The 27,051-nt window shown below is 41.7% G+C and overlaps 1 protein-coding gene across 2 annotated transcripts in view; it reads left to right on the forward strand.

The window, feature by feature from the left end:
• Positions 1-27,051, forward strand: part of ELMO1 (engulfment and cell motility 1) — a 568,923-nt gene that overhangs the window by 287,530 nt on the left and 254,342 nt on the right. The window lies entirely within an intron of this gene.

Below are 27,051 nucleotides of genomic sequence, written 5' to 3' on the forward strand. Positions count from 1 at the left end.
CACTGCAGTGTTCTTGCCTGGAAAATCCCGTGAACAGAAAAGCCTGGCAGACTATAGTCCATAGGGTGGCAGAGAGTCGAACACAACTGAAGTGACTTAGCACGTGAGCATTTACCTTAGACCTTCTCTGTTGGATCCCTCTTAGCACTGGCTTTCTGGAGACCAGGGTTCAAGACCTTTCACTGTTGTTACCTGGTGATATAAATGTGGGCCATTCCTTTTGAATGAGCCACAGTTTCTCCTCCAAACTAGGGAGTTTTATTCCCCCAGGGAGCATTTGGAAATGTGTGGGCATAATTTTTTTTTCTTTTGGTAGTCACCATGCCCATTGGGGTGCTACTGGCCGCAACCCTCTAAAACATGGGACAGTCTGCAGCATGAAAAATTATCCTACCCAGTAGTGACTCCTTTGAGAAAAAGTCACACCAGATCTGAGTTCTCCATAAGCACTATCAGTTCAGGTCAGTTCAGTTCAGTCACTCAGTCGTGTCTGACTCTTTGCGACCCCATGGACTGCAGCACGCCAGGTCTCCCTGTCCATCACCAACTCCTGGAGTTTACTCAAACACATGTCCATTGAGTTGGTGACGCCATCCAACCATCTCATCCTCTGTCGTCCCCTTCTCCTCCAGCCTCCAATCTTTCCCAGCAGCATCAGAGTCTTTTCAAATATTTTAACTTTATCTGTTTTTCTATATATGCAATTATTGAAGCATTATTTATAATTTAATTATATGAAGGATTTTATGCATTTCTCTGAAAGTTTTATGCATTTCTCAGGTACTCAGTCAGAAATATAATTTTCCATAAGAAAATAGTTTTTTCAAAAAGTTTAAGTTGTTTTATATGTGCATACATTTATTACACAGATTTTTTTCTAGGAATGTAATTGCTCCCACTGTAAATAAATTAATATTTTTTAGATACCATGTAGTATAGCCTTAGAGAGTTGAGTGTGAAAAGAAGAAGCCTATTAGAAATTGAATTTAGCATTAACTGATTAATGTTTGTGGATGAATGTTTTCTAAAATTAGAATATTGATGCTCAATATATTGTTAATTGCATAAGGAACATATGTCTCAAGAAGAGTAATATATTTTATATTATAAAATAATAAAAAATAAGCCCATTTTCTTCAATGTGTTCTCTAAACCATCATAAGTTAAACTAATACCATAGCAACCTGATAGAACTTTATATCTGATAGGAATTTAAAAGAAAATCCTGTTTGAAAGAAAAGTGTGGCCCTTTTCATCCACATGCACTTTACTCTCTGGTTAGACATTCCAATAACTGAGATATCTGTTGTTTTCTAAAAAATGTCCCTTTCTTGATGTTTTTTTCTGTGTCCTATCTGACTTCGGGGTCATTAACTGCTATTTGGAAAGCTAAAGCTGTTTATCTGAATGAATGGGATTACAGGATCGTATATAAAATCTGAGGCATTTCGAAGGAAGTTTTTAGATTTCTCTTTGTTTAATTTTTATTTATTAATTTACTTAGTTTTGGCTGCAGTGAGTCTTTGTTGCTTTGCACAGGCTTTCTCTAGTTGTGGAGACTGGGCCCCTCTGTAGTTGCAGCGTGCCTACTTCTCCCTGTGGTGGCTTCTCTTATTGTGGAGCATCAGCTCTGGCTGCACCTGACTTCAGTAGTTGCTGCTCATGGGTTTCAGAACACAGGCTCAACAGCTGTGGCACACGAGGTTAGTTGCTCTGTGGTATGTGGAACCTTCCAGATTAGGGATAGAGTCTACGCCCTCTGCATTGGCAGGCCGATTCTTATCCACTGAGCCACCAGGCAAGTCCCCTCAAGGAAGTTTTGTGGTGACTATGAAAGCAGGCTTCCCAGGTAGCACAGTAATAAAAAATCCTCCTGCCAATGTAGGAGCTTCAGGAGGAGAAGGTTTTATCCCTGGATCAGGAAGATTCTCTGGAGTAGGAAATGGCAACCCGCCCCAGTATTCTTGCCTGGAAAATTCCACGGACAGAAGAGCCTGGTGGTCTACAGTCAGTGGGGTTGCAAATAGTCAGACACAACTGAGCACACACACACGGAAACATGTCCCAGTGGCAGTAAATATAGACAATGAAATTTGTCATTTCAGCAGCTAATTATAGATTTTGGTCTATGAGCTGAGTGGTCTCTTTTGAAATATAAAAGTGGGCTCTTGGGTTTTTAATAAGTTTACATTTTGATAAAATTTGGTTTTTTTAATGGTAAATTTCCTATCTAAATGCAGCTATTTACTTATTATTTGTATCTTTCATTCAGTAAACATGTGTTCTCTACCTGAATATATAGTCTCACTTTTCACTTTGCCAGTCAGATTTATGGCTGAGGTTTTTAAAAAGAATTCTAATGTACACACACACACACACTCCTTCTTTGCCCTTGATACACCCCACCACCCTCCAGCTACTGTGTTCCCTCGAGCACTGTGTGTTTCTCCCTGTTGTCTTCTTGACCCGTGTTCTAACTCACCTGCCCCTCACTTTTCAAAACTTGGTACCCATCACTTTCCAGAAACTGTTCTGCTACGTGAAGAGCCCCCACCTCCTCCTTTGTCTCATTTGGCCTCCCATTGACACTGGACACTGTTTCCATTGGCCGGTTCTCCCTTTTTTGCCTGCGGCCTGTGGTGTCTGTCTTGGTTCTCCCCTTGGCTTTTTTAGTCTCTGGTAGGTTTCTCTCCTTCTGCCTGCTTATCAAATGCACATGATCCTCGTGACTCAGTCTGTGGACCATTTTCCTTTAGGCACTCAGGCTGCAAGCATTTACTGAGTAACCTGTCAAATAGCCTGCAGTGAGTGAGGAGACAGGAGTTCCCCAAGGAACAAGTCACTCATGAGTCCTGTCCTTGAGGATTTTACTGTCTACAGATGGCAAGTAGGGGGAGCTGGGGGAAGAGATAAATACCAGTACTTACCAAGCCACTCAGTGGATTTTGATTGGGTAGGAGTGATACTTGGGACACAGAGGAGCATCACAAACACAGATGTCAGGTAAGGAGGACTTCCTGGAAGAAGTGGCATAACACTTAGACCTGTTGGGTAGTACTAGTTCTCAGGTGAGGGGAAAAGGGTGTGAGAAAGTACTCTAAATAGAGGGAAACATGCAAACAGAGGCATAAAGACATGTGCTTTGTTTATTGGAGAAGGAAATGGCAACCCACTCCAGTGTTCTTGCCTGGAGAATCCCAGGGACAGGGGAACCTGGTAGGCCACCGTCTATGGGGTCGCACAGAGTCGGACACAACTGAAGTGACTTAGCTTAGCTTTGTTTAAGGAACCACAAATGGCACAGCATGGTTAAGGCAGGGAGTGGCAGATATGATCATGGCTTGGGAGATAATTGTGGGCTGGTTCGTTAGGCACCCTTCATGTAGTATTAAGTTGTTTGGGCCTTAACCCAAAGGCAATGAAGAATTTCTGCACTATTTTAAGGAAGGAGAATGAGAGTCAATTTTAGAAAAATCATTCTCCCGCCAGAAAAGAAATGTGAGAAATCAATACTAGCAGTGAAAATGAAATTGGAGAAATTATCGAGAAACGGTGGTCACCTGAATGAGGGCAGTAGCCGTGGCACTGGGGCGAAGCAGTTGGAATGAACTGTTTTGGAGCTGAGATAAATTTGATTCTCTCCAAGGATGAGAGAAATACTGGATTGAGTGGATGGACAATGGTGTCATAGATGAAATAGATCTGCACGCTGTGAGGGGATAGTCCTTTGGAGATATCCAGACTCTATTTGTACATGGGACACCTGTCCAGGTCTTCGTTTCTAATAGGCAGTGAGCCCAAACCTATATAGATACCACATTCTGTGTTCTCCTTTCTGAACTTTCTCTTTTCCTCTCATCTATTCTCCCTCTTTTCTATTCATGTAGATTGTTACAATACTATCTTAATAACCTCCCTGCTAAAGCCTGCACTCTTTGAACCCACCTTCTAGGCTAGCTGCTAGAAAGATTTTTCTAACCACAGCTCAGAACGCTTTGGGAACCACCCCTGGCCCACAACTCTACCTCTGGTACCTGGCACATAGTGGATTTTAATGATTGCTTGTTGAGTAGTTTCTTTAGTTTTATTTAGATCGTCTCTTGCCAGTGATCAATTCGTTTTTATCATCTGGGAATCATGGTCTTTGGTTCTCTTAACAATCATATAAAAGTATATTTTTGCAACATGAATTTATTGATGGGCAGTCTGGTTTTTCATGTATTGTTTGAATAAACTTGGTAACCATGTATTAATGAAAGCAGCAGACGTAATTGAATTAACCCACACTTGGATGGGCACAGAACACAAGCAGAAATTGCAAATCTGAGCATCACACTGTGCCCAGAGTAAAATCCGAAGGCATAGCATGATTTCAGACTTTAAGTCTTATTTACTGTGGGCATAATTGTTTTGTTTTGTTTTGTTTTTCTGGAAATGCTTGATTCCCAGAGCCCCCCACCCCCACCCCCACCCAAGGCACTCTCTGTGAGAGGTGAAGGGTGGCGCTTGGCTCACTCCCATGATTCTGCTGTCACTCAGAGACGGATAACAGCATGTAGTGTATTGTTTCATCTTGCTTTTCTTTTTACTCCCTGGAATGACAATTCTTAGTATCTTGAAAGAAAGAAGCTTAGTGACTCCATTGGAAATAAAACCTTTGGTCTTAGAACATATATTCTTGCTGTATTTAATTATTCACTGGAAACTACTGAGGCCAAATGACTTGTTTTCTTTTGGTTCAAGACACATACTGGCTATTGTGGGAGCCAAGATTTAGCCACAAAGCAGGAGGTCATAAGGAAAAAACTAAGGATTCCCAGCACACAATGGTCAGGTCTGGGGAGGAACTGGGATTGGAAAAAATACCTGAGAAAAATGCTAAACTAAAGAGGTCATTTCAGGATGGAAGTAATTCTTTATGGTAATACTTGTCTTCCCCTGATTGTTCAGAGAAAATAAGTACCTAGTACAGGTTCGGTAACATAAGATGTGCTCCATATATTTAGCTCAGTCTTCAAGTGAGATGGATGTATTATCACATAGATTCAGGAACTGGGACTTAAAGAAGTATTAAGAGCTCAAGAGGTCAAACAGCCAGGAGACCAGCTGACTTTGAACTTATGTTTTGGCTTCCAAATCTTAGGCTCTTTGCATTCTGCAGCCTCCTTTCTCAGGGCTTGGATTGTGATGAATACAACAGGTCTGTTCTTCCTGACATGATGGGTAAAGGGGCAGAATCAGAGGAATGCTTAAAAGACACAGGAAGTTGATGGGACCATCAAACAAGTGTTTATACTCAGTTCTGATTTTCCTAAATCTAGCATGATCAGAAGGTTGTTCCTAAAAGGAAGAGAGGTGACAACTTCTTCCATTTTACTACAGACTTTATATAAATATCACAGTTTCTTTATTAGATTGTAAATCCTTTGAAAACCGAGGCTGTCTTTTTCCTATATATTGTCATATAACCACATATTTGATTGCTACTCACATCATGCTATTTAAAGGGGTAATCAAGCCTGGTGAAGGAATCACTACAAAGCTTTCCAGATTGCAGATGTGGTCATTAGTTTCAGACTAGTGACAGGAGAAGTGACAAGCGAAGAATTTCAGAAGGTTCAAAACCTCTTGGCATTATAGCCAGACAGAAGCATGCTGTTCATTAATCCTAGACCCTAAAAAAGTCAGATAAGCTATTTAAATATGCTGCAATAACAGCCAAAAGAGTACAAATGAGATGTTTCTGTTATTATTTATATCTTTCTCAGCTGCTGCTGCTGCTAAGTCGCTTCAGTCGTGTCCGACCCTGTGCGACCCCATAGACGGCAGCCCACCAGGCTCCACCGTCCCTGGGATTCTCCAGGCAAGAACACTGGAGTGGGTTGCCATTTCCTTCTCCAATGCATGAAAGTGAAAAGTGAAAGTGAAGTCGCTCAGTTGTGTCTGACTCTTAGCGACCCCATGGACTGCAGCCTACCAGGCTCCTCTGTCCATGGGATTTTCCAGGCAAGAGTACTGGAGTGGGGTGCCATCGCCTTCTCCGATCTTTCTCAGAGGGAGACATATTCACACTGAAAATAAAAAACAGTTCATTTTCTCAGATGCTGCTGCTGCTGCTAAGTTGCTTCAGTCATGTCCAACTCTGTGCAACCCCATAGACGGCAGCCCACCAGGCTCCGCCATCCCTGGGATTCTCCAGGCAAGAACACTGGAGTGGGTTGCCATTTCCTTCTCCAATGCATGAAAGTGAAAAGTGAAAGTGAAGTTGCTCAGTCATGTCCAACTCTTAGCGACCCCATGGACGTAGCTCACCAGGCTCCTCCATCCATGGGATTTTCCAGTTAAGAGTACTGGAGTGGGTTGCCATTGCCTTCTCCGTTCGCAGTTGCTAAAAAGCATCAAAGCAAAGAGATGGGCTTCCCCGGTGGTGCTAGTGGTAAAGAACCTGCCTGTCAATGCAGCAGATATAAGAGACACCGGTTCAATCTCAGGTTTGAGAAGACTCCCTTGGGGAGAGCATGGCAACTCACTCCAGTATTCTTGCCTGGAGAATCCCATGGACAGAGGAGCTGGCAGGCTACAGTCTGTAGGGTCGCAAAGAGTCAGACGCAACTGAAGCAATTGCACACAGGCAAAGGAAGAGAAATCTCTTTCAATATTCACGTTCAACATCAACTCACTCAGGTTGACACTGTCATTATTTCCATTTTGTGGATGAGGAAACTGATACACAGGCAGGATTACACACAGCTAAGGAAGAGGAGAGTGAGAAAGTTGGCTTAAAGCTCAATATTTAGAAAACTAAGATCATGGCATCTGGTCCCATCACTTCATGGGAAATACATGGGGAAACAGTGGAAACAGTGTCAGACTTTATTTTTGGGGGCTCCAAAATCACTGCAGATGGTGATTGCAGCCATGAAATTAAAAGACACTTACTCCTTGGAAGGAAAGTTATGATCAACCTAGACAGCATAGTGAAAAGCAGAGACATTTCTTTGCCAACAAGGGTCTGTCTAGTCAAGGCTATGGTTTTTCCAGTGGTCATGTATAGATGTGAGAGTTGGACTGTGAAGAAAGCTGAGCACCGAAGAATTGATGCTTTTGAACTGCGGTGTTGGAGAAGACTCTTGAGAGTCCCTTGGACTGCAAGGAGATCCAACCAGTTCATTCTGAAGGAGATCAGTCCTGGGTGTTCATTGGAAGGACTGATGTTAAAGCTGAAACTCCAGTACTTTGGCCACCTCATGCGAAGAGTTGACTCAACTGGAAAAGACTCTGATGCTGGGAAGGATTGGGGGCAGGAGGAGAAGGGGACAACAGAGGATGAGATGGCTGGAAGGCATCACCAACTCGATGGACTCCGGGAGCTGGTGATGGACAGGGAGGCCTGGCGTGCTGCAGTTCATGAGGTCGCAAAGAGTCGGACATGACTGAGCGACTGAACTGAACTGAACTGAAGGAAGTGCTTGTGCTAGAGCTGAGTTTAACACTGAAGAGTTTGCTTCCATACTTTGTGTCCATACCCTGTGCCTTTTAGGGGTCAGAGATTCATATAGAGTTTGCAGCTGCAAATCAAGTAAGTTCTAAGGAGTTATTTTGCTCACCTGGCACAGTATTTTTAATGAAAAGAGAATTTAAATTGCCCGTGGCAGGGCCTGCACTCTCTATCCAAAAGAACTGCGAGCTCCAGGACTCCCTGTTACATCCTGTTTGGCTGCTTTATGAATTCTAGTTGTCTGCCTGCTACCTGAGGGACCTGGCTTAGTGGCCGTGATATTGGCGACCTTTGTGAATTTGTGGGTGCACTGTCATCACACAATGGGTGCTCAACATCTCTTACTTGACTTTTTCTTTTCCTGGTGCATAAAGTTATACTTGGTTACTGTCCTGTCTCCTGGGGGCTTCATATTTCTGCGCTGAATGTTGTCTTTCCAGCCTTGTCAGCTCCTGGAGAGCAGGTGCTTCATCCTGTATTCGGTATTTGTTCTCTTGCTGAGAATAAAGGACTTTAATTTCAACCTCCCAAGAGTAGAGGAAAAGATTAGGCATGCTTCTCAAATTCTCTGGTTGTAAATATTAAAGAAAAAAAGTTATCAGATATGATTATAAATACATGAGCCCAGTGTCTGGGGGCTTTCCGCACAGTCAGCCCTCTGGCTGTGTGTCAGACCACGCAATGGAATTCTTGCTGCCCACAGCCTGCACATAAAGGGGCACAGAAACCGAGTATCCCTCATGCACTAACGGGGTGCTGATGGAGGCAATGATGAGCCTTTAAAATAAATTAAGGAACTTTTAACATTTCAAGGGGAAAATTGGCAGTTTCCCAAGTGGCATAATTACAAGACAGTGTGTAATGTGTAATTAAACTTAACTATGAAGTAAATGATTGGAATAAAGCTTGGTGGCACATCATTTTTTTTTGTTCCCCTAGTGCTGACAGATCCCTCCCTCCCCTTGTCCCTGAAACGGCTTTACAGCAGCAATTGCTCCTAATTTTTTTTTAATGAAATTATATGTTGCCAGTTAAACACAGAGTTTTCATGTAAAGGAACCTTTTTTATTAGGGTGATATTTTCTTTCTAGGTGATCTGGGGCACAGAATCCATAGGATAACAAGGACCTCAAGGCAAAGCCTTGCTGGGACTTTAATCTTTGTCTAATTATTCATTTAAATACTTTAGTCTTTACTTTTTATTTTGACTCTTTCTTTGACCAAGGTCTGCAGCCTGAAGGCTTATTTTTGTGTACAGTTTTTTCATGTTTTAAAAATAGTGGCATTAATTTCATTGATTGTGAATAACCAAGCTGTTACTGCCAAACAATCAGGACCCCTTGAGAGTGTGAATGTATGTGATTAGATTTACTAATTGCACTGGAAAGCAGAATTTCTGACTTCCAAATCCAGTGATTTGAATGGAATACTTCAGGCCTCAGGGTGAGATCATTGTTCGGCATGAGCTTGGTTTTATCTCAGACAACCCGTCATCTTAGGAGTGAAGGCAGGTTCCACACGCGTGAACAATTGCTAGGTAGAACAGTGCATCTGCCCTGAGTTCTCACCACCTGGGTTCTTTCGGTACCTACTTCAGTAACTGGAATCTGAAGCAGGTCTAAACCTGGTAGTTACTTGTTCCATTTTCCTCTGCACCAGCCCAAGCTGGGTATTAGGTTTGGAACTTTTTACTTAGCTATATCTAAAGGGTTTTTGTTGTTGTTGTTGTTGTTGTTTTTAAACTGTAAAACATAGTGGGATTTTAAAACACAAGGATGGATTGCTTGATAAAAAAAAAAAATGTAACCAACCAATAGAAGGAACTCTATGCAGTTGACACAGTATAAGCGAGGCCCAGTGTGAATTGCAAGGTTAGAAACTGCAGGCAGCCTCATGTGTGGATGACGCCGTGCTCATTAGGGTATCAGCTAAACCCTTAGTCAACAGGGGCTGTCCTGGGTCTATCCTTAGACCCAGTCATATCTTCTCATTCTTTCTCCAAATCCATTCTTTCTCAGTCCACATTGTCCATTGTTTGTCTCATTATTCTAGTTAAACAAATACATTTTTATTGAGTACCTGCTCTGTGACAGGTTGTCTCCGTTCTGCTGTCATCAGCTAAGTTCCCCTTTTAATTATGCACTTTCTACCTTCATTGTGGAGGGCTGAGTAGCTGCTGTGCTGGGGGTATAGTGTGGCTGCTCCTCTTTCTGCTGTAGTTGCTGTGCCATGCTGTAAAGTTCCAAGAGCTGCTATTCACTTTTGCCTGTCCCTTTAAGAGGTGAAAAGTTTCTGGGACTCCCCTCTCTTCTATGTATCTAAGTGGAAAGTGTTATAGGCCTCTTTAGCTCTTTAAGTTATTTTTAAATAATGGACATTATTTTTAGATCGGTTTTAGGTTAACAGAAAAATTAAGCAGCAAGTACCAAGAGTTCCCATATATTACCACTTCAGTCCCTCTCCCACACAGTCTCTCATGTTTTTAACATCTTGCTAATTAATGTGGCACTTTGTTGGATTTAATGAAGCCAATATCCTACTGTCTTGCTATAATTGACTATTAGTTCCAGGATTTTTTTGTTGTTGTTCTTTGAAAGATTGTAGATAAATAATCATGTGCACCAACAATTTTATTTCTTCTTTCTCAATCCGTGTACTTTTCATATCCTTTTCTTATCTTATTGCATTAGCTAGGATTTCCAATAAGATGTTGAATAAGTCAGAAGGAATATCCAGCCTTAATCCTGATGCTAGGAGGAAAGAGTTAAGTTTTTTTACCGTTAAGGATGTTGTTAGCTGTAGGGTTTTTATAGATGTTCTTTATCAAGTTGATGAAGTTCCCCTTGGTTATTAGTTTGCTAGGACTGCCATAACAAAACATGCGGTGGCTCAGACAATAGAAACATATCCTTTAACAATTCTGGAGGCTGGAGTTCTAAGGTCAAGGTGCCAGTGGGTTGGTTCCTCTTGAGGCCTCTTTCCTTGGTTTGCAGACAGGGGCCTTCTTACTGTGTCCTCCTGTGGCCATTCTGCTGTGTACTCACATCCCTGGTGTCTCTTTCTCTTCTTCTTATAAGGACCTCAGTTGTATTGGATTTGAGCCCCATGCTACTGGCCTCATTTTCTTGCTGCTTTAAAAGCTTTATCTCCCAATGTAATCACATTTTGGAAGACCGAGGGTTAGACCTTTAGCATACACACTGGGGTAGGGAGAGATACTGTTCAGTTCATAGCATTCTGTCTACTTTGTACATTCCAGGTGCATTCCAATCTCTGGGTCTGGTAAGGCATACCTCATTTTATTGATCTTTGCAGATATTGGTGGCATTATTTTTTTAACTTATTAAATGTTTGAGGCAATTCTCTGTCAAACAAGTCTATCAATATTTTTCTAATAGCATCTGTTCCTTTTGTGTCTCTTTGGTAATTCTTGTAATACTTCAGACTTCACAAGGTTTTTCATCATTATCATATTTTATAATATATAATATGTGATCAGTCATCTTAGATGTTACTATTGTAATAGTTTAGGGTTGCATGAACCATGGCTGTATAAGATGACAAACTTCAGCAATAAATGCTATATGTTTCCGGACTGAAGTTGGCCAATTAATAACCCTACAATGGCCTGTAAATGTTCAGGAGAAAGGAAGTGTTACATGTCTCTCAGTTTAAATCAAAAGCTAAAAATAATTAAGCTTAGTTAGGAAGATATATTGAAAGCTGTTGTTGTTCAATTGCATATCTGACTCTTTGTGACCCCATGAACTGCAACACACCAGGCTTCCCTGTCCTTCACTATCTCCCACACTTTGCTCAGATTCATGTTCATTGAATCCGTGATGGTATCTAACCATCTCATCTTCTGCTGCCCTCTTCTCCTTTTGCCTTCAATCTTTCCCAGCATCAGGGTCTTTTCAAATGAGTAGGCTCTTCACATTCAGGTGGCCAAAGTATTGGAACTTCAGCTTCAGCATCAGCCCTTCCAATGAGTATTCAGGGTTGATATCCTATAGGATTGACTGGCTTGATCTTGTAGTCCAAGGAACTCTCACGAGTCTCCTCTAGCACCGCTATTCAAAGGCAGATAGGCCAAAAGCTATGCCTCTTGAACCAGTTAGTCAAGCTGTGAATGCAGAGGAAAACTTTTTGAAGGAAATTAAAGGTGCTACTCCCATTAACACATGGATCATAACAAAGCTAGACAGACTTATTGCTGATATGGGAAAAGTTTTAGTGGTCTGGATAGAAGATCAAACCAGCCACAACATTCCCTTTAAGACAAAGACTAATTCAGAGCAAGGCTCTAACTTTCTTCAATTCTGTAGAGGCTGAGAGAGGTGAGGAAGTTGCAGAAGGAAGGTTTGAAACTAGCAAAAGTTGATTCATGAGGTTTAAGGAAAGAAGTCATCTCCATCAAAATGCAAGGGTAAGCACAAGTGCTGATGTAGAAGCTGCAGCAAGTTATCCAGAAGATCTAGCTAAGACAGTGAATGAAGGTGACTATACCAAACGAGATTTTTGATGAAGACAAAATAGGCTTCTGTTGGAAGAAGATGCCATCTAGGACTTTCATAGCTAGAGAGGGGAAATCAAGTTTCAAACAATGCTCTTTTTTGGTGCTAATGCAGCTGGTGACTTGATGAAAATGCTCATGTACCATTCTGAAAATCCGAGGGCCCTGAAGAATTTGTAATACTAAGTCTACTATGCCTATACTCTATCAGTGGAACAACAAAGCCTGTATTGCAGCTTGTTTGTTTACAGCATGATTTCCTAAATATTTTAAGCTTGTGTTGACACCTGCTGCCCAGAAAAGAAAATTTCATTTCAAAATTATACTGGACATTGACAATTGACCTAAGAGCTGTGGTGGAGAGTAATGTTTTCATGCCTGCTAACACACCATCCATTCTTCAGCCCATGGATTAAGGAGTAATTTCCATTTTCAAGCCTTATCATTTAAGAAATACGTTACATGAGGCTATAGTTGCCATAGACAGTGACTCCTCTGTTGTTATCTCTAAATTGAAAATTTTCTGGAAAGGATTTGCCATTCTGGATGCCATAAGGAAGGTTTGTGATTCATGGGAAGAGGTCAAAATATCAGCCTTGACAGGAGTTTGGAAGAAGCTGATTCCAGCTCTCATGGATGAGAGTTCAAGAGTTCAGTGGAGGAAGTAACAACAGATGTGGTGGAAACAGGAAGAAAACTAGAATCAGAAGTGGAGTCTGAAGATGTGGCTGAATTGCTTCAATCTCATAATAAACCTTTAAGAGACAAAATCCTTATGGATGAGCAAAGAAAGTGGCTTCTTAAGGTGGAATCCTTTGCTGGTGGAGATGCTGTGAAGGTTACTGAAATGACAACAAAGTGTTTAGAATATCATATAAACTTAGAATAAAGCAGTGGCATGGTTTGAGAGAACTGACTCCAATTTTGAAAGAAGTTCTACTGTGGGTAAATGCTATCAAACAGCATTGCATGCTACAGAAGAATTATTCATGGAAGGAGGAGTCAATCAATGGGGTCGACTTCATTGTTGTTTTAAGAAATTGCCACAGCTACCCCAGCCTTCAGTAACACCACACCGGTCACTCAGCACTCATCAATATCTAGGCAAGAACCCCAAGAGCAAAAAGATTATGACTTGCTGAAGGCTCAGTTGCTGGTCAGAATTTGTTAGCAATCAAATATTTTTTTAAATTAAGATATGTACATTTTTTTTAGACACAATGCTATTGCGCACTTAATAGACTATAGTATAGTGTAAACATAACTTTCATATGCACTGGAAAATCACAAGTTTGTGTGACTAGCTTTATTTTGGTATTTGCTTTATTGCAGTGGTTTGGAACCAAATCTTTAATATCTGTGAGGGTTGTCTGTACTTGCTGCTTCCTCTCCAGGGAATCTGCTCCCCTTTTAGCCATGTACCTTGGCTCTCACTTCCTCTAGATTCAGGGTGGCCTCTTCTCACCACCAAATATAAGATTGTAATTTCATCCTTATTTCCCCATCCACCTTACCTCCTTTGTCTTACTCCAAATGTAATGCTGTTTACGTGCTCTACGTCACTTATCTGTTAAGTGGGTGTCTGAATCGAGTGGGTGCTTATGTTCTGCCTCCTGGCCAGATCGCCAGTCACCCCAAGGTAAGAAGCCACAGAGATGGATTTTTATCTGGAATATGCTAACTGCAGCTGTCCTTCTGTCCTTTGTCCATTCTGGAATAGAAATCAAATTAGCAGTTATAGAGGTATGCCCCAAGGTGGCCTTGCCTCAGATATGCTGATGCTTATACTTGGGTGAATCACTGCTGAGTTTCATTTTTAAATTGTATTCATGTGACTAGAGTCTAGCCAGTATCAGCAGCCTGACTATCAAATCAGAAAGCATTTTGTGTCGGTATAATAGAATTTAGACGGTAGTGTTCCTGAATGTCCCATTGTCTTCAGTAAAAATAGCTTTCCCCTTAGGAACTGTGCAGTACACCTGGTACACCCAGAAGTGTTTGACATTGTCAGGTAGCTTTAATTTTTATCTCAATTTTATCAATTTTTCCTTTGTCTTGAGGAAAAAGACTAAGATTCCAAAATTTAGTATAAATCGTAGACAATACTTTTCTTGTATTTGATAAAGTAGCTGAAGCACTATTAGTAACAGATATAACAGCCTTAACAGCTTAATTTCCCTCTGATTTATTGAATGCTATTCTGTAAATAAGTACAAGGGTCCTTATACTTGGAGGCTTTTAGAAGACACAGATATATGTCATACATACCTGTCCATAAACTTGTGATTACCAAGATCAGGGAAGTCAGTCGGCTGCACTTTCATGTCTTGAATGGTGGTGTTTCTGTGCCACAGGGCTCTTGCACGTGCCGTTCCCATTGTCTCAGCCCCACTTTTCTCTGCCCATACTTCCTTGCCCACATAACTCTCATTCTTTAGTACTTCATCCTGAAGGCTCCTCTTTTATTGATTTTCTTTCCTTGTTACTTCCTATAGAGCACTGACTCAATTTGGAATTCTGTAATTACATGTTTTATTATTTAATCATCATTTCTCTCAAATAAGACATTTTTGAGCAGGGACCTTTTTCCCCTAGAAACCTGTTGTCAGCAAAGCTGAGGAACTGACAAAAGGTGATTCTGGGCAGGAAGAGAGACGCCCCTGAGTGATGTGAGACTTTGTTTGTACTAGAATGCCTTAGAAGTAGAAAGAGGAGGAATGAAGCTTCTCTGAATCCAGAATTTTCTTAATTGCATTTGGTAATTTGTACTTGGGCTTCCCTGGTGGTTCAGATGGTAAAGAATTTGCCTGCAATGCAAGAGACCTGGGTTCAATCCCTGGGTTGGGAAGATCCCCTGGAGAAGAAATGGCAACCCACTCCAGGATTCTTGCCTGGAGGGTTCGGTGGACAGAGGAGCCTGGTGGGCTATAGTCCGTAGGATCGCAAAGAGAAGGACACAACTGAGCATACTTCCATAGGAATTCTCCCCTCGAGAGCCTACAAGGGAACCCCCCTTCCTACTCTCGTCACCATCATACCCCGTGAAAGGTGCAGCTTTGTAGGACTCAGGAGTGGCTGCTGCCATGGCTGGGGATGCAGCCTGGAGCTGTGGGGTAGTTGGGACAGGTTGGTGCTTACTACTCACTTCTTTTTCCTGCTGGGAAAAATGTCAAGGACATATAGATTTTCCTTTTCCATCCTAGGTTCAGATGGGCCCTATGAATGATTTTTTAAGACTATGTTTTTTTTTAGCACAGTTTAAGGTTCATAGAAAAATTGAGGGGATGGTACAATGATGTCCATGTATATCCTGCCCCCACACATGCACAGCCTCCCCCACTAACAACATCCGTATCAGAGTGGTACTTGTTCCAGTTGATGAACCTGCACTGATGCATCGTGATCACTCAAAGTCCACAGTTTTCATGCAGTTCACGCTTGTTGTACATTCTGTGGGTCTGGACAAATGTATAGGGACGTGTATCCCTCACTATGGTATTATATAGAGTATTTGCACTGCCTTAAACATTATCTGTGCTTTGCCTGTCTCTTCCCTCACTGCCCTCATTCTCCCCTGGCAATAATTTATCTTTTTACTGTCTCTATAGTTTTATCTTTCCTAGAATGTCACGTAAATTGAAATCGTGAAAATCATGACTTTATCAGATTGGCTCCTCTCACATAGTAATATGCATTTAAGTTTCTTTGATGGCTTTTCATGTCTTGATAGCTCATCTCTTTTCAGCAGTGAATAGTATTCTGTCATCTGGATATATTGCAGTTCATTTATCCCTTCACCTACTCTAAGACATCTCAGTTGCTTCCAAGTTTTGGCAATTAAGAACAAAGCTGCAGTAAACATCTATGGATAGGCTTTTGTATAAAGATAAGTTTTCAGCTCCTTCAGATAAATATCAAAGAATGTGGACACTGGACAGAATAATATGAGTATGTTTAGTTTTATTTTAAAAATCACCCAACGGTCTTTCAAAGTGGCTGTACTGTTTTGCATTTTCACTAGCCGTGTGTAAGAGTTCCTATTGCCCCACATCCTCACTAGCATTTGGTTTTGTCAGTATTCTGGATTTTGGTGGTGAAATGATTTTAATGGTATTTCTCTCCCATTGCTTTGGGGAGTATAAAGAGATACAAGCTTCAAATGTATTTTAAGCAAGCAAGCTCTTTTGACTTAATTCCTTTTCTAGTAATGGACTTGAAGTGAAAAGTTAGTGAAAGTGTTAATTGCTCAGTCATGTCCAACTCATTGCGACTCCGTGTACCGTAGCCTGCCAGGTTCCTCTGTCCATAGGATTTCCCAGGCAAGAATATTGAAGGCGATTGCCATTCTCTTCTCCAGGGGATCTTCCCCACCCAGGGATCAAACCTGTGCCTCTTGCATTGCGGGAAGATTCTTTACCATCTCAACACCAGGAAAACTCTACAGGAAATAATTTCATAAGTAAGCAAAACAATTGCTGTGCAAGATGTTTATCATTAGCTTCAAATAACATGCAGCTTAGAGGACCTTTGGTTAACAGGAGGTGTCTGCACACAAGAGTATGAGTGAAGGAACAGAACTTGGCACCCCTGTAAATGCAAATACAGCCAGGCAGCTGCATTTCTTTGCCTTGGCAGCTTTAACTGCATTAAGAGCTGTGTCATTTTTTTTTTTTTAAAGAAAGGATTTTGAAATGAAGGAAAAAAGAGTCTTTTGGGGGCTATAACAACTGGGAGGTCATTTATCTCCCTAATACTTACACACTTAACACTGTCATGTAAGCTTATTGGAAACAAGAGCGGCCACCTTCTCTTTGGTCCCCACATGTACCTCAGGTAGCACAAGAGGAGCTTGGTTCATTCCAAAGGGCAGCTTGGGGCTGGTCAAGTTTGCTTCCTGGGAAAATCACAAGCATTCATTGCTTTAGCCTGCAATACTGTCTTCCCCTCTCCACCCATATCTTCAGCAATCTTTGTCAATTGTAGAGTAATTAGAAGAAATGTCCCTATTAATCTTGCTATACAGGAATCCTTTGAGTCTTTTTTTCCCCATTTTTTATGTTTTACCTGAAAGCATCATAAAAAATTGGGTGTCCCTCACGGCTTAGTAGTAAAGAATCCATCTGTCAGTGCAAGAGATACAGATTCAATCCCTGGATTGGGAAGATCTTCTGAAGAAGGAAATGGCAACATACTCCAGTATTCTTGCCTGGGAAATCCTATTCAGCCTGGCAGACTACAGTCCATGGGGTCGCAAAGAATCAGACACAACTTAGCAACTAACAACAGCAAATCATAAAATTAACTTAGGGACAGGCTCATCATCAGGCAAGTAAATTGGGGTTTGTATGGAAGAACTGTTTCCAGGAACAGGGGACTTAGAATCAGAGCTGGTGCCCAATGTGCACAGAAGAGAAGGAACCTATGGGAGCATCACTACCTAGGAAACAGGAGTAGGCTTCTCTTTCACGACTTCAACTTGGGATGCTGGACTTCAAGGCCTTGGAATGTTGCTCCTCCCCTGCCCCAATCACCTAAACCCAAAAAGGGAGATTCTGTGCCACCCCTTCATGGTAACAGGAGGGTGAGAAGTAGAGCCTGGTGGGTATGTGGAGGGCATATTCCTTTGCTATGGAAGCTGGTTCCCAGACACATCACAGACATTTTTCTTCTGCTGGTTTTCATTCTCAGCATTTATAGAAAGCGTTTATAGCAAATACTTGCCAAGTGTTTTCCGTAAACATCCAACTAAGGACATTTTTCACACATTCCAATGCTCTGTAAATGTTTGTTTTCACAATGCACAAAGAAGGTGAGTACACAGTTTCCCTGAGCAGACCTTTGAAATGTGGGCTTTGGTCCAGAGAGAATTCCCTTCTGAGTTTGTCCTTCATCTGGCCATGCTGTCCGTGCACAAGCAGTAGTTTCTCAAGAGAATTTCTAAATGAAGTTTCCCCCCTCCGCTTGGATTCCTAGCTGCATGGCTGGATGGCAAGTAACTTCTGGGTCCTGAGTACCCCCATGATGAAGAAAGGAGTGAGGTCCGAGGTTGCTGGGAGCATACAGAAGTCGTTGCTTCTGAAATAGGATGGGGAATGTGGGTGACAGGGGATAAGAAGATGATTAGAACTCAGGATGCATGTGAATGTACAGAAACAATAGATTATGGAAACTCCCATGTTCAATTCTCACCAGCTAGTGGTCACCATAAAGGATGGTGAGGGACCCTCAGTGGGCCTGGCTGGAGTTGTACCCTATACTATTCATTCACTTGTTTGACAATTGTTCATTAATGAGCACTAGTCATTGGAAGGACTGATGCTGAAGCTGAAACTCCAATACTTTGGCCACCTCATGAGAAGAGTGGACTCACTGGAAAAGACTCTGATGCTGGGAGGGATTGGGGACAGGAGGAGAAGGGGACGACTGAGGATGAGATGGCTGGATGCCATCACTGACTCGATGGACATGAGTTTGAGTGAACTCCGGGAGTTGGTGATGGACAAGGAGGCCTGGCGTGCTGCAATTTATGGGGTCGCAGAGAGTCGGACACGACTGAGCGACTGAACTGAACTGAACTGAGTGTTATGTATGATTCTGCTGCAGTGTGGGAGATCCACAGGTGACTAACATGTGGTTTCTGACCTTAAAGGCTCAGCCCCATTAGGGGAAATAAGGCATATACGAAAATTGAGAGTGAAAGTCACTCAGTCATGTCCGATTCTTAGCAACCCCATGGACTGTAGCCCGCTAGGCTCCTCTGCCCATGGAATTCTCCAGGCCAGAATATTGGAGTGGGTTGCCATTCTCTTCTCCAGGGGATCTTCCCAATCCAGGAGTCGAATCCAAGTCTCGCCCATTACGGGTGGATTCTTTACCCACTGCGCCACATTTGGAGCAGAAAGTGAGAAGTGCGGTGGGAAATAAGGTAAATTCCTCACAGATAAAGGGATGGGGTTTCAGACAAAGGAATTGCATAAGATTTTATGGAGAAGGTAGCACTGGCTTGGGTCCAAAGGAGAAGGACAATTTAGACCGGCACAGGAGGAGAGGGGGCGGCAGGGAGGTGTCAGGGGAAGCAGCTCTGGACTGCGGGGAACCCGCATCTGGACCTACTTCTAAAGAAGGGCTGTCTCCTAGCAGAGACCTCTCATTCGGCAGAAGTAGCCAAAGCTTGGGATGTGTATGTAGAATCAGATATAACGAGATGAATTGCATCTAAAAAGCTAGATTTAATAGCAGATAGATTTTCTTTTCACATGCCTTTAACTTGAAGTAAAACAATGTATGACCTAATTTAATTAGATTTCAATAAATAATTTTCCCATTGTAGCTAACTTAATATGTATATAGTTGGAAAATTGGCCCTCTTTTCTGTTTGAAAATGCTTCTGCAAAGGCCGATTTATTATTGTCTTCCTCACCTTTCCATCCCTTCATGTCCATACTTCCAAAACAGAGTGAATTTATAAATCTGTAAGCCAAGTGAGAAAACAGGTGTGATCTATTTCATCACTAGCTCTCCTGAAATGTGTTTGTTTAGTAAAGCAAGTTATATCCAAATACATTTCAGACAAATATATGTGGAGTGTAACATAGCTTTAAGACTGCAATAACTGTTAAGACAGTGGTGACAATTTCTCAGTAAGAAATCAGGCTTGAGAAATGTCAAGCCTAATTTTTCATCTAAAAGTGACTGTCAGACAATGCCAAACATCTTGGTGTCTTTGTATTCCACTGAAGGAGACAGGAGGCATTTGTATTCAGTAATGCAATGCTGAGTGAGTCAAAATTCTGCCTTTTGTTCATGTGATTTATTGCTAATATTGCCCAAGATACAGAGGGGCTTCTCTGCCTTCATCCGGCATCCATTTCCCAGTTGTAATTAATCTTTATTACATTCCATAGCTCACCTCTGGTTTGGAATGTTAAAGAGATGCCTCAGAATAGTCTGGAATCAGTTTCTTCTCCTTCAAGTTTCACCCTCTTGATGAAGCTAAGCCTGCCTGCCCACTGCAGCTCATATGCACCTTCATCCCAGAAAGTCCTATTTCTGTGTAAAAAAATGCAGACAATGTAGAAGGACACAAAAGAGGCACATAGCAACTGAATATCTGCCCTACAAGTGAATATCTGACCTGCCATCCTTTTGTGTCTTTCAAATAGATTACAAGTCCCTAAAAAAGGTATTTTATTCATGTGTATATTTTTAGCATCTAGCAAGTTACTTAGCAATAATCAGTGCTTAAAGAAATGCTTGTTGGATGAATCAGTCAGTCAAAGGGTATGAGGGAGAGTGGGGCTAAAATTCAGATGATACATTTGGGGAACTACTTTGCTTTTCAAAATGTGATCTTTGGACCAGCATCATCAGCATCTTCTGGGAACTGGCTGACAGTGCAGGACCTCAGGCTTACCCTAGACTGCTGGATCAGAATCTGTATGTTAACAAGATCTTCAGGTGAGCAGTGAGTGCTTGAAAGTTTGAGCCAACCTACAGTTGTCCTCTGTTTATCTGCAATATAATTTAAAATGTGAGCTTTCACAAATAAATGCAAGGAAAGCTATGTGATTTGCATTTACGCCATATGCAGCGGAGCCCTTATTCATCAGTGTATACTGGGGGCTTTGTAAGGCCTTCATGTTTCACTCCCTTGAGTGTGGCTGTTTTTGGGTGTCCTGTAGGACTGTCATCCTAAGCCATTTTGGAACTATCTCCTTTAGTGCCCATATCTGGTCAGTCCTAAGCCCCAGTTTGGAGATGGACACATTTCATGTGACCCAAGAAACCGTTTAAACTGCAGTGTAGAAATCATACCTTGCTGGCATATCACATTTTAACTGTTACTCAGTGTCTGAGGTGTGGTTTCTGCCGCGGCCAGCACAAGCAAGAGTCGCACCTGCCAGGGGAGAGAAACGGAGCGTCCCCGCGTGGAAAAATAAGAGAGAGAGAGACAAAAGATGGGGTTGAGAGGATCAGACCCACTATGTCTGATGCCTTCCTTTATTAGGCCACGGTATTTATAGGGTAAAGTACGTGACTTAAGACATGTATAGGGATATTCTTTAATCTCAAAATACAATCACCAGACCCCTACCAATGTATGCATAAGTAATCTATCTTTTAAGACATGTTGCAAGAGCCAGACCTCCTGGAGCAAGATGGCCTGGAGCCTTAAGGGCTGTAAAAATTCTTGAGGGTGGTGGGACAGGGAGCTTAGGTCAACGCCTAAGGCTCCGCATACCTGCGGAGCAGCTCCCAGGATTTAACCCTTCACGGGTCGTCCCCCGCAGTTTCCTTATGTGTAACATGTCCTGCTTTGATGGCTTATGAAGACTAAAAGAGTTAAAACGCTTAACAGTTTGCACATAGTAATCAGTCCATATATATTCACTCTTTTTTTTCCCCCCACTGAGGCAAAATTCACATAACATAAAATTAACAATTTCAGAGTGAACTTTTAAGTGATATTTGGTATATTCACTATGTTATGCAGACATCACCTCTGTCTAGTTTTAAGACATAAATTATCCCCACCCTGAAAGGAAACCATATACCCATTAAGTAGTTGTTCCCCATTCTCCTTCCCCCCCAGCCCCTGGCCACTACCAACTGCATTCTCTTTCTATGGGTTTTATTTCACTCTTATTAATAAAAGTTTTTATTAGTCACAGAAAATAAAAAACAAAAAAACTCAGATTTTTAAATTTCTTCTTCTTTCTACTCTCTTTGCTTTTCACATCCTAAAAAACAGGAGGTTTGCTAATGATGGAAACTGGAAGGAGAGACGTGGTATAACTTTAAAAACAGTGGTTCATAAAATGTGGTCCCAAATTAGCAGCATCCACATTGCCTAGGAACTTGTTAGAAAATGTAGATTCTTGGGTTTGCCCCAGAAGAGCTGAATCATAACTCTGAGGGTGGGGCCCAGCAATCTGAGTTTTAATAAGCTTCCAGATGATTCTAATGCCTGCTTCAGTTAGAGAACCACTGCTTTAAATAAACCAGATGTTGCCTCTCCAGGCGTCTATGGGTCACGACACTTGCCTTCACACCTTTACAATCCTTGGGCCCAGGAACACATGTACTGGCCTAGGAGAGGTGGTCTTCCAACCTGGAGAGAGGAGATCTTCCAACCTGGTTTCTCTGATGCAGGCATCAGCTAGGGAATTTCTCCTGCTATCCTCTGGCCCCTGGAACAGTCAACAGAGCTGTTGCCTCAACTTCCTCCAGTGACAGTGGCATCATTGTGCAGGCACAGATGCAAACACAAGTCATCTCTGCTATTATTTAATCCTTTCCCCTCTTGGTGCTCCCTGACTTCATATTTAAAGGGAGGACTTTTCAGCAGCGTGTGGATGTGATTGCTTGCTGTGTTTCACACATCCTATTTTTGTTGCACTATATCAAAGTGCAGGCAGCGTTTCTTTTTGGTTGATTAATGTTCCATTTGAGGTCTATTATGAACCTCCAGGCTTTAATTACTACACCATTACCCAGTCAATTCCTTGCCATTTTATATTTATGGCCTTTATTATGCCTCTGTATGTGCAATTGCCTAATTTTATTCTGGAAGAATTTCACCTCATTAACTGGGTTTTATACCATTCTTCTCATTTGTCCAGATTGTTATTTATCTCAGTTCCCTGTGTGTGCTTTCCACTTTGGTTTTTCACCAGTCTGACCCTTTGTACATACTTTTTCTCCTTTTCCTGAGATGCATTGTTCTTTTGCTCTTGGAAACTGCTCCTTAAGTATTTGCAAACTCTTCTGCGGATGGTCTTTTCCTTGGTGATCTGTTACTCCCACTCCAACTCTGGTTGCTCCATTTGAATTGCTTGGTATCACTGGCCCTTCGGAAGGCCTAGAGGTCTGGCTTTTCAGCCCTGGGCATACCATGGACAGTGATCTCTAAAGGGCCATCTAAGGTTCGGGGAAGAAGTTGTTTTCTCTTTCTTAAAGACTATGCTGCTAAAAATAATTTTTAAATGAACTCTAAAATGCTTTGCTAACACTTCTTCCTTTAATCCCCCCAGTATCTCCAAAGAATTTAGAGTTTGGTTCACTTGCTTTTATATTTTCTTACATTCTATCCCATACCTGCTAAGTCAAACTCTGGGGGAGCAACCCAGCTCTCTGTGTTTAATAAGTCCCCAAATAATTCCGATGCTCACTCAAGTTTGAGAACTACCATTGTAAAAAGATGCTGAAAGAACTTCAGGAAACCTATCTAAGTCAGAAATATTTATTCCACCCAAGTTCTTACTTTCCCAAAGAGCAAGATTAATAATTTCAATACCTGTTGTGACTGGTTTTTTGTTGTTTGATTTTTTTTCAACATCTTTACCCTAGAGTTATGAGAATATTTCAGTAAGACAAGAGCTCATGCAATTACTATAATAATAGTAGATCAGTCGTCTCCCTCATTGAGTATTTGAGATGTCTCAGGCACTGAGATCTTTACCTCCACTTTCTGTTTTCATTTAATCTTTACAGCCCTTTGTGGGTGGGTATTCCTATTTCTGTTTTTGTGGGAGAAAACTGAGATTAAGAAAGTCATTATCAAGTCACCAAATCTATTAGAAGTAGATGCAGGGAAACCATATCTGTCTAGAGCTGCATTTTCTAGTCATTTGTTACCTTGTTAAGGACTTTCCTGATCAAAGCTGTATTATAATTATCTCACCCTGTCCTTTTTCAGTAAGAGTTGGTATCATGTGTTTCAGTAGGAGTCAGTAACCAGGAATGTGTGCTTTAGTGTTAGACACCCTAAGTCCCTAAGCTGGGTCTGCTTATTTCTGTGTTACATGAACCCTGGGCAAATTATACCACGTCTTTTTGCTTCAGTTTCTCCATCTGTAAAGTGGGACAATGCAGTATTCCTGTCTCACAGTAGTACATGTGCCTTAAATGACATAATGTGAAATCATTTAGAACAAAGTCTGGGAAATAAAAGTTCTTGATAAATATTAGGTTCTGTTTCTCTTTTTCTCCCATCTTGTCTGTGCCTTTAAAGCTATTTACTCTGGGGCTCACTATGCTTATCTGTGAAGAAGTGGTTGGTGGTAGATTGGGTAGACTGACCGCCTGGGATTCTGATTTGCTCTGGTTTATTTTCCTGCTTGGCATACTTTCTATGGTTGTAATATTCCTTTGTTCTCTGCACACTTAAAATCATATTAGGGATTTGGCATGTCTGTTTAATTTTTAGGAACTTGCTCAAAATTCATAATCATGGTTAAGGTCTTGTGCAACTCGTTTGAGGTAGCTCAGTGCTCTTTCTGGAGAAGGCAGTGGCAACCCACTCCAGTACTCTTGCCTGGAAAATCCCATGGACTCAGGAGCCTGGTACGCTGCAGTCCATGGAGTCGCTAAGAGTCGACTGAGACTTCACTTTCTCTTTTCACTTTCATGCATTGGAGAAGGAAATGACAACCCACTCCAGTATTCTTGCCTGGAGAATCCCAGGGACGGGGGAGCCTGGTGGGCTGCCGTCTATGGGATCGCACGAGTCAGACACGACCGAAGTGACTTAGCAGCAGTGCTCTTTCTAAAGCTTTCCCTCTGGCTTTCTGGTACTAATCACCATTATCTTTGGTACAAAGGGAAATGTAGGAGGTGGCTCGCTCTTGTCTCCCAAATCTCTGTGGATGTAAGACCCCCCAGGGTGGCCTTACACGTTGATTCAGAAAATATCTGGATGTCGATGATGAGATCTAAGGGCTAACACTTCATTCTGGGGTGTTCCATGATTCTGTTACTAATATAGAAGTACCACTGTGTTGGGGGTAGGGAGGGGACTTGTTGATACAGTAAAGGTCTTTATTTTTTATTTATTGGTTTGACATGGGAGAAGATTGGCATTTTCTCTGGTGGGTGAAAAGACAAGTTTTTGCAGAGCTTGTGGGGTTGACAAGACTCCAAGGACAGGTTCCTATGGTGACTGTAACTGTTTAGTCTTGGGATTTTATGGCCCAAACTATCAGACTGTGACTTGTGTTTCAGGGTCCTTTCTCATTGTCTGTACTTGTATATAGAGAAGGCAATGGCAACCCACTCCAGTACTCTTGCCTGGAAAATCCCATGGACTCAGGAGCCTGGTAGGCTGCAGTCCATGGGGTCACGAAGAGTCGGACACGACTGAGCAACTTCACTTTCACTTTTCCCTTTCATGCATTGGAGAAAGAAATGGCAACCCACTCCAGTGTTCTTGCCTGGATAATCCCAGGGACGGCAGAGCCTGGTGGGCTGCTGTCTTTGGGGTCGCACAGAGTCGGACATGACTGAAGCGACTTAGCAGCAGTAGCAGCAGCAGTAGCAGTACTTGTATAACCTTGTGTATAACTTGTATAACCTCGTGTATAACTTGTATAACCTCGTATATAACTTGTATAACCCCGTGGAAGATGCCTGCTTGAATACAGGCACCTCAGACCTTCTATCTTGTATTTCTGGTGTAAGTAGGTTCACACACTGTCCTTGGTGGCCTGTGAGGAGACCTTGAGGCTTCCTGTGACACTCAGAGCGAAGTGGCGTGAACAAGAAGTGTCCACAGATGAGAGGAGATGGAGGAAGTCCCTGAGGCTTGCTCCAGGGCTGGCTACAGGGAAAGCAGAATGAACCGGACTCACCCCAGATGAGGCTCACTCAGGAAAAGGCGGAGGAAAGTGTGCCAGGGACAATGTAAATGTCAGCAATGTGATGCTGAGGCTAAGGGATAAGGGTGGTCCCAGGAGCCAGAGAAGGGCAGTTTACTAGAGTGTGGCTGGCCTTGTTCTCAGCTCTTAATAGTCACTCCCAAGCCAGAGAGGTTTCTCATCTGCACCAGTGCAGAAGAAGAACTCAAAATGCATGAAAACAAAGCCTGTAGGGACACTCTGCACAAAGTCATTCACCCAAGTAATTGTTACTGACCCTCAGGGGATAAATGAGCCAAGAGAGAACCTTATACCTTTGTCTAGGAGGGCCTGGGATTTATAGACCCACTTCAGTGAGATAGACGAAATTGATCAAAGTTCCCTTAGCCTCTTGAGACATGAAATCCATTGAGTTTCATGGCAAAGTGTATGTGAAGGCAATTTGTAAGCTATAATGGGGCAGAAAGAGATTTGGAAATTGAAGACCTTAAAAATTGAGTTTCAGGAGTGACCTAGGTATGATCTAAGCAAGTCACCTCTTCCTGTTGTTTCAGCTTTCCTAAGAGAATAATAATAGTATCTGCCTCATTGATCTTATAGAGTTGTTGGGGTCAGTGGACAGAATATATGTAAATATACTCTGTAAACTTCAAGTATTTGATCAAATGTTTTATACTCAATATTGCATAAATATCCAGTGTTTCATAAAATATGCAGACACTTACAACTTCTTTTGCTGTATGAAATATTCTAAGGTAAGTGATAATAGCAAGTTTAAATATGTATTCCATACACCGAGGTTTCTGTTACAGTGTGTTTGCTTTTAAAACCGAACAGTGAGGGGAAAAAATAAAGATGAAAAATATGCTTTGATATTTCCAGATAGAAGCCCAAGTATGTCAGATAAACATGGATAATACCAGAATGTTGAAATTGAAAACAGATATATTAGTATATTAAGTTAAAAAACTACTGTCTAGTCTAAGAATGATCGCTCACTATAGTAATATCTTATTAGTAACATTCATAATTTAGTGTTTTCTGAATATTTCTGTGACAATGTTGACCTTAAAGCCCATGCAGGTAACTAACTTGAATGATTTGTATCAGTCTTGTCTAAAAACACCAGTAAAGAAGGAGAGTTTATTTTTCTTCAGGTGGGTAAATATGATAAGATGGACGGTACATTAAAAAGTGAAGAGCAGGGGTTTTCCAAGCTGATTTACATATTGGTTACTTAAATTACTCCTTAATTTAGTGCCTGCTAATAAACAGTGCCTTGGAAATATTTTCAGAACATTTATTGGCTGCAGTAATTCCACCACGTGCAGTGTATTCAGATCACATCCTCATTAAATATTGATGGGCTCATGAAATGTTGACAGAATGTTAATGTGAAATGC

The sequence above is a fragment of the Capricornis sumatraensis genome, chromosome 5, assembly GCF_032405125.1.
Source record: "Capricornis sumatraensis isolate serow.1 chromosome 5, serow.2, whole genome shotgun sequence".
In the NCBI taxonomy this organism is placed as follows: Eukaryota; Metazoa; Chordata; class Mammalia; order Artiodactyla; family Bovidae; genus Capricornis; species Capricornis sumatraensis.